Source organism: Ornithorhynchus anatinus, chromosome 11 (assembly GCF_004115215.2).
Source record: "Ornithorhynchus anatinus isolate Pmale09 chromosome 11, mOrnAna1.pri.v4, whole genome shotgun sequence".
Taxonomy (NCBI): Eukaryota; Metazoa; Chordata; class Mammalia; order Monotremata; family Ornithorhynchidae; genus Ornithorhynchus; species Ornithorhynchus anatinus.
Genome location: NC_041738.1, coordinates 14,641,522 through 14,658,806, shown reverse-complemented (window position 1 = coordinate 14,658,806; position 17,285 = coordinate 14,641,522). Strand labels below are relative to the sequence as shown.

At 45.5% G+C, this 17,285-nt stretch overlaps 1 pseudogene; it reads left to right on the top strand.

The window, feature by feature from the left end:
• Nucleotides 1-2,723: 2,723 nt before the first annotated feature.
• On the top strand, nucleotides 2,724-9,899 carry LOC100088662 (annotated as a pseudogene).
• Nucleotides 9,900-17,285: the final 7,386 nt, after the last annotated feature.

Below are 17,285 nucleotides of genomic sequence, written 5' to 3'. Positions count from 1 at the left end.
TTATTTTCTTAAATCCATCTTCCATTCATTTCTCTGTAACCCTGACCATCTCTAGCTCTGCAGGTATTGTCTTCTTTTTCCATTCCCCTTTTTAGGGCTTTGGTTTCTGTGGTTCTGTAAAGAACTCTGGAACTCTTGAAGGATGATGAGTTGGGAGGTTATTCAAGACTTCCTACTGCTTTCCCCTTTTCTTTTCTTCCTTTTCCTTTAGCAACACTGGCAGAAACAGATGGGGAGGAAGAACAAGTTAATCAGTCGGTCAATCAATGGCTTTTATTGAGTGCATACCATGTACACAGCATTATAGTAAGCACTTAGAAGAGAACAATACAATAGAAAGAGTTGGCACAAGGAGCTTACAGTCTAGAGGGGGAGACAGACATTCAAATAAATTAAAGATCGGGGAAATGCCGGAGTGTAAAGATCTGTACATAGTGCTGAGGGGCCGGGGTGGGTAAATATTAAGTGCTTTGGGGATACAGATCCAGATACATAAATGATACAGAAGAGTGTGAAAGTAGGGGAAATGAGGTTCAATTCAATTCAATTCAATCGTATTTATTGAGCGCTTATTTGTACAGAGCACTGTACTAAGCACTTGGGAAAAAAATTCAGCAACAAATACAGACAATCCCTGCCCACAATGGGCTCACAGTCTAGAAAAGGGGAGACAGACATCAAAACAAGTAAACAGGTATCGGTAGTATCATTATAAATAAAAATAATTATAGATATATACACATCATTAAGAAAAATAAATAGAAATATAGTTAGTCAGGGAAGGCCTCTTGGAGGAGATGTGATTTCAGGCGAGCTTTGAAAGTTGAGAGAGTGTAGTCTGCCAGATATGAAAGGAGAGGGAGTTTCAGGCCAGAGGGAGGATGTGGGCAAAGGGTCAGTGGAGAGATGGATGAGATTGAGGTACAGAGGGTAGGTTGGTGTTAGAGGAGAGAAGTGTGAGGGTTGGGCTGTATGGAAAGCTCAGATGAATTCATTTCATAGAATGGAGCTGCAATTGGTTTCGATCCAGAGGAAGTTGAAAACAACACCCGAAGTGGATTTGGAATTGCATGAGGATTTCCCCCTGCTTATGCCTCTCTGTCTCCCTGCTAGATGGTAAACTTCTTGAGGGAAGGGATCATATCTTCTATTTATTGTGCTCTCCTAAGTGTGTATCAATCAACCAATGACAATTTATTGGGTGCTTACTGTGCGCAGAGCACTGCATTAAACACTCAGGAGGGTACTGTACAACAGAGTTGGTAGATAAGTTCCCTGGGCACAATGAGTTTACAGATTAGAGAAGGAGAAAGACATTGATATAATAAATTACAGATATAACCAAGTGCTATGGAGCTGAGGGCTTAGTACATGGATCTGCACCTAGTAGCTGCTCACTAAACCCATCAATCAATAGAGAATTAGACTGTAAGCTCTTTGAAGGTAGGGATCATGTCAACCCAACTCTATTGTATATCGTGCTTTCCCAAGTCCCTAGTAGAGTGCTCTGCACACAGTAAGTGCTGATAAATACCACTGATTATTTCCTGATTGATAATCTCCTCCATTTACCTAGATTCTCAGAAGCTGACCACACGTGTCCATTAATATAAACCACCAGGATGTGACAATGGGATTTTAATTCTGTACTTTTTTACACACAATGAGAAATGTTCCAACTAATTTCTTACATAAGTTTTCTCCCAGTGCTTCTTAAAGGATCTTTGCCAAACCAATGTACTATAGTCAGTGAATGTTTGTTAGTCAACATCCTTTACTGAGGGCTAGGTATCAAGTGCTTGAGAAAGTACCAAGGGCACATGTTCCTCTCTCCTCACAGAGCTTACAATAAAATAGAGGTGACAGATAAAGATGAAGTGCAGAGAGTTGAAGCTGGCGAAGCTGGGGTAGAACAGGAGTGTTATATACAACCTTACCTTGGTCAAGGCGTCCATATTTATTATATATTTGCTGGAGAAGTAATTTTTATGGTATTGTTAAACTCTTGCTATATGTCAAACACTGTTCTAAGGCACAGGGGTAGAAGGCAAGTTAATTAGTTTGGATATATCCCTGTCCCCTGATGGGGCTCATGGTCTAAGTAGGAGGGAGAACAGGACAACTGGGGCACAGAGAAGTTAAATGACTTGCCCAAGGTCACACAGCGAGCAATTGGCAGAGCTGGAATTAGAACCTAGGTCCCCTATACTCTAAGGCCTGTGCTCTTCTACTAGGACCATGCTGCTTCTCATGTTGAAATCTAGTCCCTAGACCACCTACAATTTTCTAAAATTACCAACGAATTAGTGGAGAACGCCAGGACCTAGAAGGAGGTGGCAAAAGTGATAATGTCACTGGACCCACCACACCCAATTAATGAGGGCTGGGGCTGGGGAGCTTATGACTCTGCCTCTTTGAAGGTGAACCATGAAGCTCTTACTTCACGGGCGAGGAGCCCCAGAGAGGAGTCCTGACTTAGGCAGGAAGCGCAGAGTAAAATATTTTATTGAGGCGAGGGACTCTTGTGAGAAACCTAATAACATACTAAGAGAGAGGAGTGTTTGAAAATGTGTTAAAGAGTAAAAAGAGAAAAAAAATGCTTCACCCCATGCCCACACCCTCCTCTGAGGTTGTATAAAACATGCGGAGGACCAGGAGACTCTCAGACCCTGAAGAACTTGAGCTTTACACTAGACTCTCCTGAGCACCTCTCTTCCAGCACCATGCCCTACAACTGCTCTCTGCCCAGCTTCAGCTGCCGCAGCAGCTGCGCCACCAGGCCCTGCGTGCCACCCAGCTGCCAGCCATGCTGCTCCCTCCCCGGAGCCCGCAACATCCCCGCCAACATCGGGACCTGCGGCTGGTTCTGTGAAGGCTCCTTCAACGGCAACGAGAAGGAGACCATGCAGTTCCTGAACGACCGTCTGGCCAACTACCTGGAGAAGGTGCGCCAGCTGGAGCGGGAGAATGCCGAGCTGGATGCCAGGATCCGCCAGTGGTGCCAGGAGCAGGTCCCCTTCGTGTGCTCGGATTACCAGTCCTACTTCCGGACCATCGAGGAGCTGCAGCAGAAGGTGACGAGGCAGAGGGGAGGGGCAGTCTGTGGAAGCTCACCCCTGGACTGGGATATGGGATCAGGAAGGAAGGTAGCAATTCAGTGGGAAATAGGAATCGTATAAAATATTTGAGATCATATTAGCAAATTCAATTCTGCGATGTGTTAAAATGGGGCATTCCGAATTGTATTTTTTCCGTGATTCTTAGTTGGGACCCCACTGCCCACTGATAAAAAATTAAGACTGGATTCTTTTTTTTATGGAATTTTTAAGTGCTTACTATGTGCAAGACATTGTAGTAAGTGCTTGGGTAGATACAGCTATTCAGGTTAGACATAGTCCATGTACCATGTAGGCCTCACAGTCTTAATCCCCTGTTACAGATGAGGTAACTGAAGCAAAGAAAAGTTTAGTGACTTCCCCATGTCACACAGCAGACAATGGTGGTGCTGACATTAGAATCCAGGTTATTCATTTATAGAACTGGATATTAATTTATAGCTCTTAGATACTGACGCACGATTTCAAGGGGTTTCAGAGAAATGTCCCTCCACACACTCAGCAGAAGTGATTTTTGAATTATGACTCTGAAAGGAGTTCTCCTGTTGGTCCAGTTGAAAGAGCTGTGCTCTGGAAATCGGGAGACATGGCATCTGGTCCTGGCTCTGCCTGGACCCCGCAAATGTGGGCATTGACTGGGTAAACACTTTGCCACTTGCTGCGCCCCTGCCCACTTGTTTGCTCGTTGCACCCTATGCCCCAGCAAGACCATGATTGGTAGGGACGGGAGAATTCCAGTGGCCCTGGGCAAACCAGCATCGTTATGGTCAATTCCTTTGGGTCGATCCTCTGTCCTGAAGCCTCAGTAGGCCAAGGCTTATCTGCGTTACAGATGGGGACTCCATCATCACCCTGAGCGGGAAGAAGACCAGATTGTCTGCAATTGCCTTACTTATTTAGTTCCAAGCCTCCCAGACCAAAGATATAGGGAACCGTGAGCTCTCTGATCCTGCTACCCCTGTCATGGGCTTGGTGGGTGGGGGTGAGAGGTACTCACCAATGGCTTGCCGTATCTAAAAGGCAAAGGACCCCAGGCTTGTATTAATATTTACACAGGGGAACGTCCAATGCAGTTCTGCCGTGGCCCATTTTTCATAATAATAGTGATAACTGAGCTATTTATCAAAGTGCTTACTATGTGCCAAGCACTGTACTAAGCAATAGAATAGTTACGAGACAATCAGGTTGGACACAGTCCCCTGTCCTGCATGGGGCTACCAGTCAAAGTCACAAGGAGGAGATGAAGAAACCTGAAGTAGCAGATAAGTTAAGTGACTTTCCCAAAGTTACACAGCAGACAAGAGGCAGAACTAGGATTTGAAACCCAGGTCCTTTGACTCCCAGGCCCTGGGCTCTTTCCTGTTTATTCTGTTACTTTGACACTCTCCTCTAGAACTGTCACCGTGAGCTCTGGCATGTGGAACGGCCACATGACTATTTCCATTACCCTAGCTGGGCATTTGTCCCCAGAAAGTATTTTACTCTAGGGCAGATCCACCAAGACTTCAGGAGTAGAAGAGATGGAAGCAGAAAATCCAGTGTTATTAAAAGTCAATCAGTTTTTTCTAGAGTAACATGCAAGTTGGGCAGCTCGAGACTGTGAAAGAATATAAAATCAAGCCATGAATTTGTATAGTGGTTTTAGTTCCCAGTAGTCTCATTTTATCCTCTCCAATACCCTGGTGTGGTAGGGAGAAGCAGATATTATCATCTCCATTTAAAGTTGAGGAAACTGAGGTCCAGAGAGGGTAAGTTATTTTATTTTTTTTTGGAATTTATTGAGTGCTACTGTTTAGCAGAGCACTTGGAAGAGTACTTATCAACAGAGTTGGTTGACAGATTCCCTGCCCACAAGGAGCTCACAGACCAGAGGGGGTGACAGGCACTAAAATAAATTATGGATACTTATATAAACGCTGTGGGGTTGAGGTGGGATAAATATCAAGTGCTAAAAGGGTACAGCAATCCAAGAACATACAGTAGGTTGCCCGCAGAGGCTTGGGCTTTTCTCATCTGAGGAGCAATTCCTTGAAAAGTTTTTTCTGTTTCAGAATGTTTCTATGGTACTGCCGGATCACATCTAATAACTAATTTCAATTGGCTCTCCTGTAAAATTAAGAACTACAGAAAATGCCCACTTACTTCTTGGGGAACTTGTTCCTTGGTGACCCCACTTGTCTTCGCAGATCCTGCCTCACCAAGTCTGAGAACTCGCGACTGGTGGTGCAGATCGACAATGCCAAGCTGGCCTCAGATGATTTCCGCACCAAGTAAGTTGAGTCTCCATTTCCTTCATGGCTGGTCCGACTTTGAAAATCTGCAGGGAGAAATGTGGTCCAAGAATGGCCCTCCACTAGGGGAAGAATCACATATAAGTGGGGAAAAATATGGAATACAAATTGATTCTGGGAAGTGTGAATCCTTGCACTTTATTCGATATTTGCCTCTGTAGAAGGTGATCCAGACCCTGATTGTTTTGGGAAACAGGATGGTGCACTTTGAGAGAGGAGGGAGGGGGTAGCAATTTCTTCTTTAACCCTTCTGCTTCCTTTAAACCAAAACTTTCCAAATGAATGGACACAAATGGTAGCAAGTGGTCAGAAGGTTTAGCTCATTTGGCCAAGCACAGACAAAGCAGGGACCAGTTCAGAAGTCATTCCCATTTGCTTATCACGTCCCCTGCTCACGGATAGCAACATGGCCTTCTGAGAAACACCACGTCTGATTGGGAGTGATTCAGAGGACCTGGGTTCTAATCCCAGCTCTGTCACTTGCCTGAGTTCCCTTGGGCAAGTCCTTTAACTTCTCTGGGACTCAGTTCCTCATCTGCAAAATGGGGATTCAATACCTGTCCTCTGTTCTACTTAGATTAGTAGTCCCATGTGAAACAGGGACTGTATCCAAACTGATTATTGTGTATCAGTCTCTCTCTCTCTCTCTCTCTCTCTCTCTCTCACAACACACCACACAACACACACTGCAAACAACTCAACCTCTTAGGAAGCCTGTGGGAAAAATACAGGTTTTTTCCAAGAGATTAGAATAGCTCAGAAGAAAACTCTGGGTCCATACTAGGGAGGCAGCTGAGGCCTTATCGCAGTGCTTGGAACATAGTAAATGCTTAAAATACTATTATTATTATTATTATTGTTAGGTACCAAGACGGAGCTGTCCCTCCGCCAGCTGGTGGAGGCCGACATCAACGGTCTGCGCCGCATTCCTTGGATGAGCTGACCCTTTGGCAAGGCCGACCTGGAGGCCCAGGTGAGTCTCTGAAGGAGGGAGCTGCCTCTCTCTCAAGGCAGAACCATGGAACAGGTATGGCGAAGTGAATCGGGGAAAAGATGAAACTTGTTAGAACCTGCTTGAAAAAGCAAAGGAGGGAGGCGAAAATGGGGGAGTTGGTCAGACCCAGAAAACTGAAGGAGTTGATCCTTGGAACAGATATTTGTCTTCGTAACACTAACTTGTACAGAATGACTCATGTTCTTATGGATACGGGACATGGGATTTGGGTTTTCTGCTGAAGGCCAGATGGCTGGGGGAAAAAAACTGACACGTGAGCGTGAGAAAAAGGTTGGATAAACGTTTCCAGCCACTGGGCCACCTCATGCTCAGTCTCAGGGCTCTGAGGGACACTCTACTCCTCTGAGTTTCTATTTCATATTCTTTGGCAGCAACCAGTCAAGATAGGAATCATCAAGACCAACTAAGTGGCCTGATCACACTGCAGAGAGAATTGTTAAGGTCATGTAGTCCAGTCCTGATGGAGCCATTGCTCTCCTTGAGTTCAGGGCTCCTCCGGAAACATTCTTGGATCTCTGGAGACCCCCATTAAGAGCTGAATGAGTAAAGCTTTCTTGAGTCTCCCCAGCTGCAGAAGGTTGGCACTGGCTAAAGAAGAGATAAAGGATTGTGGAAATGACTCTCTGAGTTTTGTTCTGGTGACTCAAGAAGCTGCTTTTGGCTGCTCCAGAAATGGTGGTTGTCCACTGTGAAACTCAGGGAGAACCAAACTTCACTCCACTTCCAGAGGGTCCTTTTTTATGGTATATGTTAAGAGCTTCCTATGTGCCAGACACTGTTCTAAGTCCTGGGGTAGATACCAGCTAATCAGATTGGACAAAGTCCCCTTCGCACATACTGTTCACAGTCTTAATCTCAGTTTGTGGATAAGATGACTGAGGCATAGAGAAGTGAAGTGACTTGCCTAAGGTCACACAGCAGACAAGTGGAGGAACCGGGATTAGAACCCAGGTCTTCCTGATCCGAGGCTTGTGCTCCATCCTCTAGGCCACTCTGCTTCCTTCTGTATTGGTCTCAGTCAATTCATAAATAAAACTATCAAGCCACTAGGGCTTCTGAAGGAAAACTAGGATTGAAGCAGAGTTGGCCTAAGAAGCTTTTATGACTTGTAGATAGAGAGGCTATCAGGAAGGTGACTGTAACCATGTCCTGGAAAGGATAGGTTGTATTCTTGGGTCACTGGAGGCTGGGGGACCCTTTCTGTCTGTTGACTTGTCCGCTTTTTCCTCTCAGGAGGTCAACTCTCTGAAGTGCCAGATTGGTGAGCGACTGAATGTGGAGGTGGACGCTGCTCCAACCGTGGACCTGAACAGGGTGCTGAATGAGACCAGGTGCCAGTACGAGGCCCTGGTGGAGACCAACCGCAGAGATGTGGAGGAATGGTTTGTTAAGCAGGTGGGTGATTTATAACTCCAGGAATCCCTATGGGTTTCCAGCCCCAGCCAAGTCAGGCCATGTCATGACCCGTATGAGTTCTGTGTGTGTTCCAGACGGAGGAGCTGAACCAGCAGGTGGTGACCAGCTCAGAACAGCTGCAGTGCTGCCAGTCGGAGATCATCGAGCTGAGACGCACCGTTAACGCTCTGGAGGTGGAACTTCAGGCGCAGCACAACCTGGTGAGTAGCCTGGAAGACCTGGGAGAGACTGAGGCCTTCTTGGAAGTGGAGGGCCTCATTTGGGAGAATGGAGCTAAAGGTAGAAACCTGAATAAAACTTCATATTTTCCCAGGAGTGTGTGAGGGGTGTCTGTGGGGCAGGTGGGACTGTTGGAACCCCAGGAATCCTGGGTACTGGGTGTCCCAGGCCTGAAAACACCAACATCTCTGACTTTTCCTTCTTTTCTCCCTCGCAGAGAAATTCTCTGGAAAACACCCTGACAGAGACGGGGCTACAGCTCCCAGCTGGCCCAGGTGCAGTGCATGATCACCAGTGTGGAGGCCCAGCTGGCCGAGATCCGCTGTGACCTGGAGCGGCAGAACCAGGAGTACCAGGTGCTGCTGGATGTCAAGGCCCGGCTGGAGTGCGAGATTTCCACCTACCGTAACCTGCTAGAGAGCGAGGACTGCAAGTGAGTACCGAGTGGCGGTGGCGAGTTCTGGCAAATCTCCTCATATGGATACAAATGGATTCGCAGGAAGGAATAGCAGAGATAGTAAAATGTGCTTTCCCAGAGGAAACCCAGCAACACCAACCTCCTTGCTGGAGACGTCTAGGGTTTTCCTGGAGTTCTGTAAAGGACTAGAAAGAGGTTCCTGGGATAGTGGGGGTTGGTGGTTGGGTTCTGGTGAGTTCAGCTTCTCTAGCTTAGGAGGTGGATAATAATAATGTTGGTGTTTTTTAAGTGCTTACTATGTGCAGAGCACTGTTCTAAGCGCTGGGGTAGATACAGGGTAATCAGGTTGTCCCACAAGAGGCTCACAGTCTTAATCCCCATTTTACAGATGAGGTAACTGAGGCACAGAGAAGTTAAGTGGCTTGCCCAAAGTCACACAACTGAGATGCTGGAAGGGTTTGCGAGAGTGAGAGCAGGAAGGGATATGAGGGTGGCTAGGGGAGGGAAGAGCTTTGAATGAAGGCCTTTCCTGCCCCTTCTCCTCACTAATCCCCCTCAGGTCCCAGAGAATCAGCAGAGGGTTCCCACAAAGCTACCCTGGAGGCTATTAGTGTCCATTTCTCTTCTTCCCGCTCTCCAAGGCACTTAACACCCCTCCACCCCCAAGTAACCCATCCTTATGATTCTATTTTCCAGGCTTCCAGCAACCCCTGTGCCACAAAACGCATGCGGCAGGTCCATGGGCCCCTGCACTCCAACCCCCTGCCCCCTGCACCCATGTGTGCCTCGCTCGCTTTGGCCCTGCAATTCCTTTGTGTGCTAAAATGGCTCCCACAGCCAGGAGGGAGTTTTGATCCAACTGAGCTTCACCTGCAAATCTCCAACACCACTGTGGATGGGCCAGCACATCTGGGCAAACAAGAAAAAAGGAAGCAATATGGTTTATGAGCTTGGGCTAAGGAAACGCGCTAGTGTCCTAAATTCTATTCCCACATGCACCTCTGTGCCTCAAAAGCAACCTCCCGCTCCATGACTGGGATTCACTGGGTACCACTCTGTGAGAACAACACATAAGTCCTATGGTGGTCAAGAATCAAGAGCTCAAGAAATTAACTAGGCAACCAAGTGAGGCTGGACCGGAGAATGACATTCTGAGTATTTTATATTTGGATGTTGCTCTGTCTTTGTCAGTCAGTCCACAGTATCTTCATAACCTGCTGCCAAGTGGAACACATGCAGCAGTCCATTTTATTAGTATGGCAACTGTTTAGAAACAAGTGCATAAAATTTTGTAACCAGAGTTCAATGTTAGGAAATGGTGATTCATACTGTTTTATTTCCCTGATGCTTGATGCCCTTAGAGAGCGGATGAAGTTTCTTTGTCAACCTCCTAATAAAGCCAATTACCCTAGTTTTGCAATCAACCCTGCTTTTTCGGTGCATTGATTCCCGACTGAAAGTTTCTGAGTAATCTGTCACTGGGAAGAGGGAGACAATGGGCAGAAGCTGTAATATCTCCCCATCCACTGTCTTTACAGTAAAGCAGCCACTGATGCTGCCTTTACTAATGCAACGAGAGAAGCAGTATGGTCTAGTGGAAAGAGCCCAGGCCTGGGAGTCAGAGAATCTGGGTTCAATAATTTATTCAAACGTATTTATTGACTGCTTACTCTGTGCAGAGCACTGTACTAAGTGATTGGTAGAGTACAATACAACAATAAACAGACACATTCTCTATGCCCAATGAGCTTACAGTCTTGAGGGGGAGAGAGACATTAATATAAATTACAGACGTGCACATAAGTGCTGGGGGGCTGGGAAGGGGGAAGAACAAAGCTGGAAAATCAGAGTGATGCAGAAGGGAATGTGGGGAGAAGAAAGGGAGGCTTATTCAGGGAAGGCTTCCTTGGAAGAGATCTGCCTTTAATAAAGCTTTGAAGGGGAGGAGAGTAATTGTCTGTTGGATTTGGGGAGAGAGGGTGTTCCAGGCCAGATGCAGGATGTGGGCGAGGGGTCGGTGGTGAGATAAATGAGGTCGAGGCACAGTAAGAAGGCTAGCATTAGAGGAGCAAAGTATGTGGGCTGGGTTGCAGTAGGAGAGTAATGATATGAGGTAGAAGGGGATAAGGGGATTGAGTGCTTTAAAGCCAGTGGTGAGCAGTTTTTGTTTGATGTGGAGGTGGATGGGCAGTTTTGAGGACTGGGGAAACATGTCCTGAATGTTTATGTAGAGAAATGATCTGGGCAGGACAGTCAAGTATGGACTGGAGTGGGGAGGAGGGGGCGGCTGGGGGCCAGCAAGAAGCTAAGGCGTTAATAATAATAATAATGGTATTTGTTAAGTGCCTACTATGTGTCAGGCACTGTACTAAGTGCTGGGAAGGACACAATAAATAGGGTGGGACACAGTCCTGTCTATGTAGGGTTCACAGTCTCAATTCCATTTTAACAGCTGAGGTAAATGAGGCACCGAGAAGAGTTGCCCATGGTCACACAACAGATAAGCGTCAGAGCCGGATTAGAATCATGACCTTCTGACTCCCATTCCATTATTCCAGGCTGGATGGGACGAGTGTTGTATTATATGGTAGCAGCTTGAATGGAGAGGAAAGCATGGATTTTTCGATGTTGTGAAGGTGGAACCGACAGGATTTAGTGATGAACTGAATACATGGGTTGAATGAGAGAGAGTTGAAGATAATGCAAGACTATGAGCCTGTGAACAGGAAGGATGGTGGTGCATCTACAGAGATGAGAAAGCCAGGGGGAGGATGGGGTTTGGTTAGGAATGTCACTCCCTTCTTAACAACTCCAGTGGTTGCCTATCGACTCCGTCCAAACAAAAACTCTAATTAGGCTTCAGGTCTCCATCACTTGCCTTCTACCTCTCCTCCTTCTCTTTTCTACCCGCCACGCTCGCTCCTCTGCGACATCCTCGCCGTCCCTCGGTCTCGCTATCCCCGTGACCCTGGGTCACGTCCTCTCCGGGTCTGGAACGCTCCTCCTCCCTCCGCAAACTGATTCTCTTTCCCTCTTCAAAACTTACTTAAAAATCACCTCCTCCAAGAGGTTCCCAGACTGAGCTCCTCTTCCCTCTACTCCTCTGCCATCCCCCCTTTACCTCTCCGCAGCTAAGCCTCATTTTCCCCTTTTCCTCGCGCTCCTCCACCTCTCCCTTCCCATCCCACAGCACTGTACCCGTCGCTCACTGTATATATGGGCTGTCGGGCTTTGACTCGCCGTCTCAACCCTGTTCTTTTTCGTACCTTTTTTTTGTTAATGATTGTACATCGCGTTGATTCTATTTAGCTGGCCATGGTTTTTATGAGATGTTTTCTTCCCCTTGACGCTGTTTAGTGGCCATTGTTCTTGTCTGTCCGTCTCCCCGATTAGACTGTAAGCCGTCAAACGGCAGGACTGTCTCTATCTGTTGCCGACTTGTTCATCCCAAGCACTTAGTACAGTGCTCTGCACAATAGTAAGCGCTCAATAAATACTATTGAATGAATGAATGATTAGGAATAAAAGGAGTTCTGTTTTGACATGTTAAGCTTGAGGTGACGGGAGGACATCCAAGTGGAGATGTCTACTCTATCCCGGCTCTGCCACTTCGCTGTGTGATCTTGAGCAAGTCATTTAACTTCTTTGTGCTTCAGTTACCCTCATCTGTAAATGGGGTATTAAGACTTGAGCCTTAATGTGAGGCAGGTTTATGTTGCCTAGCACATAATAAGTGCTTAACTTAAAGAAATGGATTGGCCCTTTTCATGACCTCAAACAGTTTTGAGGGCAGTCAGAACTAAAGGTTTTCTGGCCAAGTTGGAAATTCTTTATTAATTCTCAGCCCCAGATAGAGTTGATCCAGGCAGGGAGTGGTCAAGGCTGTTTTTGTCTCCCATTTGGGTGGTAGCGAAGGGCTCACCTCACCTCATTCCTCTTTTCTCTTCTTCCTCTCTCCTCAACCCTTTTTCTTTCTTTTCTCCATTGCTCCCTTTCCCCCCATCCCTTGACTTCCTCCACTAAGCACCAGCCTCACATCTCTCCTTACCACTAGTGTCGCTCCCAGGTGACCAGAAACATAGCCAAGTTCTGGCCTAGGGGAGAAAGAATAGGTTGGTGTCATGGGTCAGAGTTATCCTTGAGTAGCTCGGATTGGGACTTGTCTGGAACTAACCCGATGGAGGGATGTGGTTTGCTTGGGTGAATGGAAGTGGGAAATGGTGGTTCTGAAAGAATAGCAGTTATGAAGGTTTGGAGTCTGGTGGACAGCTGAATTCTGGATCAGGGAGGACAGGGAAGGCCCATACTGCTATTCCAGAAATACGAGCTTATTGTGAACTTGACTTTTTTTTTAATGGCATTTGTTAAGCACTTACTATGTGCCAGGCACTATATTAAGCACTGGGATAGATACAAGCTAATAAGGTTGGCCTTAGTCCCTATCTCGCATTTTCCCATTTTCAGTGAGGTATCTGAGGCACAGAGAAATTAAGTGATTTATCCAAGGTCACACAAGACAAAGTGGCTGAGCTGAGATTAGAACCCAGGTCCTTCTGACTCCCGGGCCTGTGCTCTACCCCACTAATCACTGCTTCTAGGCTCCTATCCACTAGGCTGTGTCACAGATTTTTCCTAGTTGGAGAATCAGAGATTTTAGTAGCCAGTTTGACCTGCCTAGAGGTAGTAACAGCATTCATTCATTCATTCATTCATTCATTCATTCATTGAATTATTATTATTGAGTGCTTACTGTGTACAGTGCAGCGTACTAAGGGCTTAGGAGAGTACCACGTAACAATAACAGACCATTTCCTGCTTACAGTGAGCTTACAGTCTAGAAGGGGAGAAAGACATTAATATAAATAAATAAATTACAGATATGTACATATACGGACATAAGAGGAGAAAGTACCCCAGGTGAAAATTAGATACAGTCCATGGCCAAAAAGGGGTTCAACAATCTCCAAATAAGGGAAGGGAGAGGGGACAGGTGACAGACATAGGGAAAGATGAAACAATAAACAACAGAATCTCAAAGCTAAGGGCAGCAATCTATAACAACATCATACAATCACAGTCACAGCTTCAAGGGTCAGCCCAGTGAGGGAACTCTGAACTCCCTTTGGGAGTTACATTAAATCCAACTGTGTGAATTCTGTAGCTGTGCACCGGGACCCAGGGGTCCAGGGGTCCAGCTGCTTGGAATCCTACTGCTGAGCTTGGATTTGTATCCTTTTTCACCCCACTCTTTGCCCACAGTTACTTTATGTACATATCTTGGCTCCCCCTTTAGGGCTCCTTGTGGTCAGGGAGTTTGTCTACCCACTCTGTTTATAGTGTTCTCTCCCAAGTGTCTAGTACAGTGCTCTGCACACAGTAAGTCGCTCAATAAATGATGATTGGTTGACTGCTGGTGGCAGAAAGAAAAGAGGTTGATTAATTTCCACTTTAGCTTTCATCATTTTTTGATGAGCTCAGTGAAGGAGAGGGATAACTAAACTTTTTTTGGTCCTGGTCTGGTTTTAGGCTTCTGCATTTCGTTCTTCTTCTGGTGACGCAGGAAGCATTGGTGCAGATGCTAATGGAATTTAAAGGGACAAGTCAAAGGAACACAAGAGCAGCTCCACACTTGTGACTATTCTGCCTTCCTTGCTCAGTCCAGGGCCATGACATAGTGCTGCCCATATTTAGATGAGTTTGAATCTTACTTCTGAAAGCCTCCAGATAGGCAGGCAAGTGGATAGGCCATTTTACAGCTGTACCTTGTCTTGACACTCCAACTTTAATCATCACAGTGGTATTTAATGAGTGCTTTCAGTGTGTTGTAAGCTCCAGAGTCGGCAGATATGCACCCTGCCTATAAAAACCTGTGCGTATGCATATGTTTGTCTATGACTCTGGAGGGAAGGCATCCCCCCTAATCTTTGTGGTGTAGTCCATTGTTTTGAGGTTCAGGGTGGGGCTCCAGGGATTACCACTGTAGCAAGGGGGTGTAGCTTCAATTCTACTAGGGCGGGTGTCATGGTGAAAGTATAGGATCAAGGGGCCCTTGAGTCATCCAGCTATATTTACTTCCTCCTGTGGCAGGGAGTGGTTTGCCTAGGATCTCAGCCCTTGCAGTTAACAGGTCTCGAGTGTGATTATCCTTACCTTAAAATCATGCTGGCTGATGTTTCATACATCTCTGGAATTTTCAAAAAAATAAAAGTTTTTTTATGTATCTTTCCTCGCTGTGGGCCCTTTCTTGGCCCAGTTTAAAAAGTAAAATGATAAAATGTTACTTTTCTGGGCAGAATAAAACCTTAGTTGGGAATGGAGTAATTTCCTATGTTCCAGATCATCTCATCCCAATAACCTCCTTAAGCCCTTGTGTACTTTCTCATTTTGCTACTTGTATTATTTTTGTTTTTCCTCCTGACCCCCTGATTTGTAGATAATCTATCTCCCCTATCAACTGTAAATTCCTTGAGGGCAGGAATCATCATTTAGAATATTCGTGGTATTTGTTAAGTGTCTACTAGGTGCCAGTGAGCTAGTAAGCAGTTTGCTAAATGGTCAAGTGGAAACAGGATTTTTCAGATCAAAACACAGTCCCTTTCCCTTTCAGGAAGTATGGTTCCAAATGTATTGAGATTCACAAAGTAAGAGCTCTCTAAGTTATAATTGATTGATTGGCTATATAATATGGCAGAGAACATGTTCACCTACTTGTTTTAATGTACTCTTCCAAGTGCTTTGTACAGTGCTCTGCACATAGTAAGAACTCAGTCATTACACATAATGATTAATTGATAATAAGGAAATAATTTGAAGTTCCACATGTAACATCTACTTGGGAGCACCAGATGGCATTGGGGGAAAAAAGCACAATTCCGGTCCATGGATTAAAAAAAAAAAGGACTGAGTTGATCCTGGAAAAAAAATTTGTATCTTCTCAGTAAGATTCATTTTGGGATTCTCTGTGTGAGTCAGATCTTCTCCACAGCCAGATAATTGAATTTATTATTTAGGCATGTGAAAATGCAATTTTAAACCTCTGGACTGTAATTTTGTTGTGGGTAGGTAATGTGTTTTGTAATATTGTTGTGCTATATTCCCCAAGTGCTTAATACAGTGCAGAGGAACAGTAAGCTGCTCAATAAATGCAATTGATTGTTTGATTGATTAACTGTGCCCTGGCAAGGTTGACAATCATGCTTTCCAGCTAGGTGCATTTGGGGAAAACAGGAAGCTTTTCTCACCGTCTGTCCTGTCTTAAGAAGTGATTAAGAGGCTTGTGTTGTAAAGGCAAGCACTTTTTGCTCCTTGATTCATATGTGTCAAGGTTGGATAGAGTTCGGGTCATAGGAGGCTGAGCTGGGTCTGGAAACTGTCTCCTTGACAGCCCTGGTCATTGTAAATTCTAGACTTCAGTGAAGATCAAAGGGAAATTAATACACTCGGTTCTACTAGTTTGCATGTTTCATTATACATTTTGCCTTGACCACTGTTAAGGAATTAGGGAAATCTTGATCAGTTATTCAATCTATCAGTCACAATATTTATTGAACACTTACTGTGTGCTCTGAACTTGGGCACTTGGGAGAGTACAATATAACAGAGTTGGCAAACATGTTCTGGCCACAAGAAGCTTGTAGCCTAGAGGGGTAGTGATAACATTCATTTAAATAAACTGCAGATATGTACATAAGAGCTATGGGGCTGAGGGAGAGGGCGAATTAAGGGTACATGTAAGGGTTGAAGCAGAAAGGAGAAGGGAGAGGAGGAAATGAAGACAGTTTGGGAAGGCTTCTTTTTTTAACGATATTTGTTAAGTGCTTATTTTGAGCCAGGCACTGTGCTAAGTACTGGGGTATATACAAGATAATTGGATTGGACACAGTCCTTATCTCACACAGGGCTCACAGTCTTAATCTCCATTTTACAGATGAGGTAACTGAGGCCCAGGGAAGTTAAGTGACTTGTTCAAGGTCACACAGTAGACAAGTGGCAGAGTTGGGACTAGAGCCCAGATCCTCTCCTCCAGGCCTAAAACTCTTTCTACTAGACCATGCTCTTCCTCATGTTTCTCCACCCTGCTTCTTGGAGGAGATGTGTTTCTAGTAAGGCTTGAAACTGGGGAGAGTGATCATCTGTCAGTTATGAATAAGGAAGGAGTTCCAGGACAGAGGGAGGACGCGGGTGAGGGGTTGATGGTGAGACAGATGAGATCGAGGTACAGTGAGCAGGTTGGCATTAGAGGGGTGAAATGTGTGGGGTGGTTTTAGTAGGAAATCGGAGAGGTAAGGTAGGAGGGGGAAAGGTGATTGAGCTCTTTAAAAATCAGTGGTAAAGAGTTTCAATTTGACCCAGAGGTGGATGAGAAACCACTGGAGGTTCTTGAGGAGTGGGGAAACATTGGACTGAGCAGTTTTTAGAAAAATGGTCTGGGCAGCAGAGTGAAGTATGGACAGGAATGGGGAAAGACGGGAGGCCGGGAGGTCGAACTTCGTCAAACAATATGAACCTGTTTGGATAGTCTGTAGGTTCTTTGCGAGCAGGGATCCTGTCTATGAATTCTATTTAATTGTACTTTCCCAAGTGCTTAGCACAGTACTCTGGACACAGTAAGTGCGCAATAAATAACACTGATTGGTAGATCATGATGTGATACTGGAAGAAATGATTTGTGTGTTTGGGCATAGTGACAAACTCAAGAATGATACAGTGCAGATTATTATTAAGGTGAGGTTTTGCAAGAACTGGGTGCTATGTGAATTTGCCCTTTGTGCTCAAAGAAGATGCCACTGATTGTGAAATTCTCTTAGAGG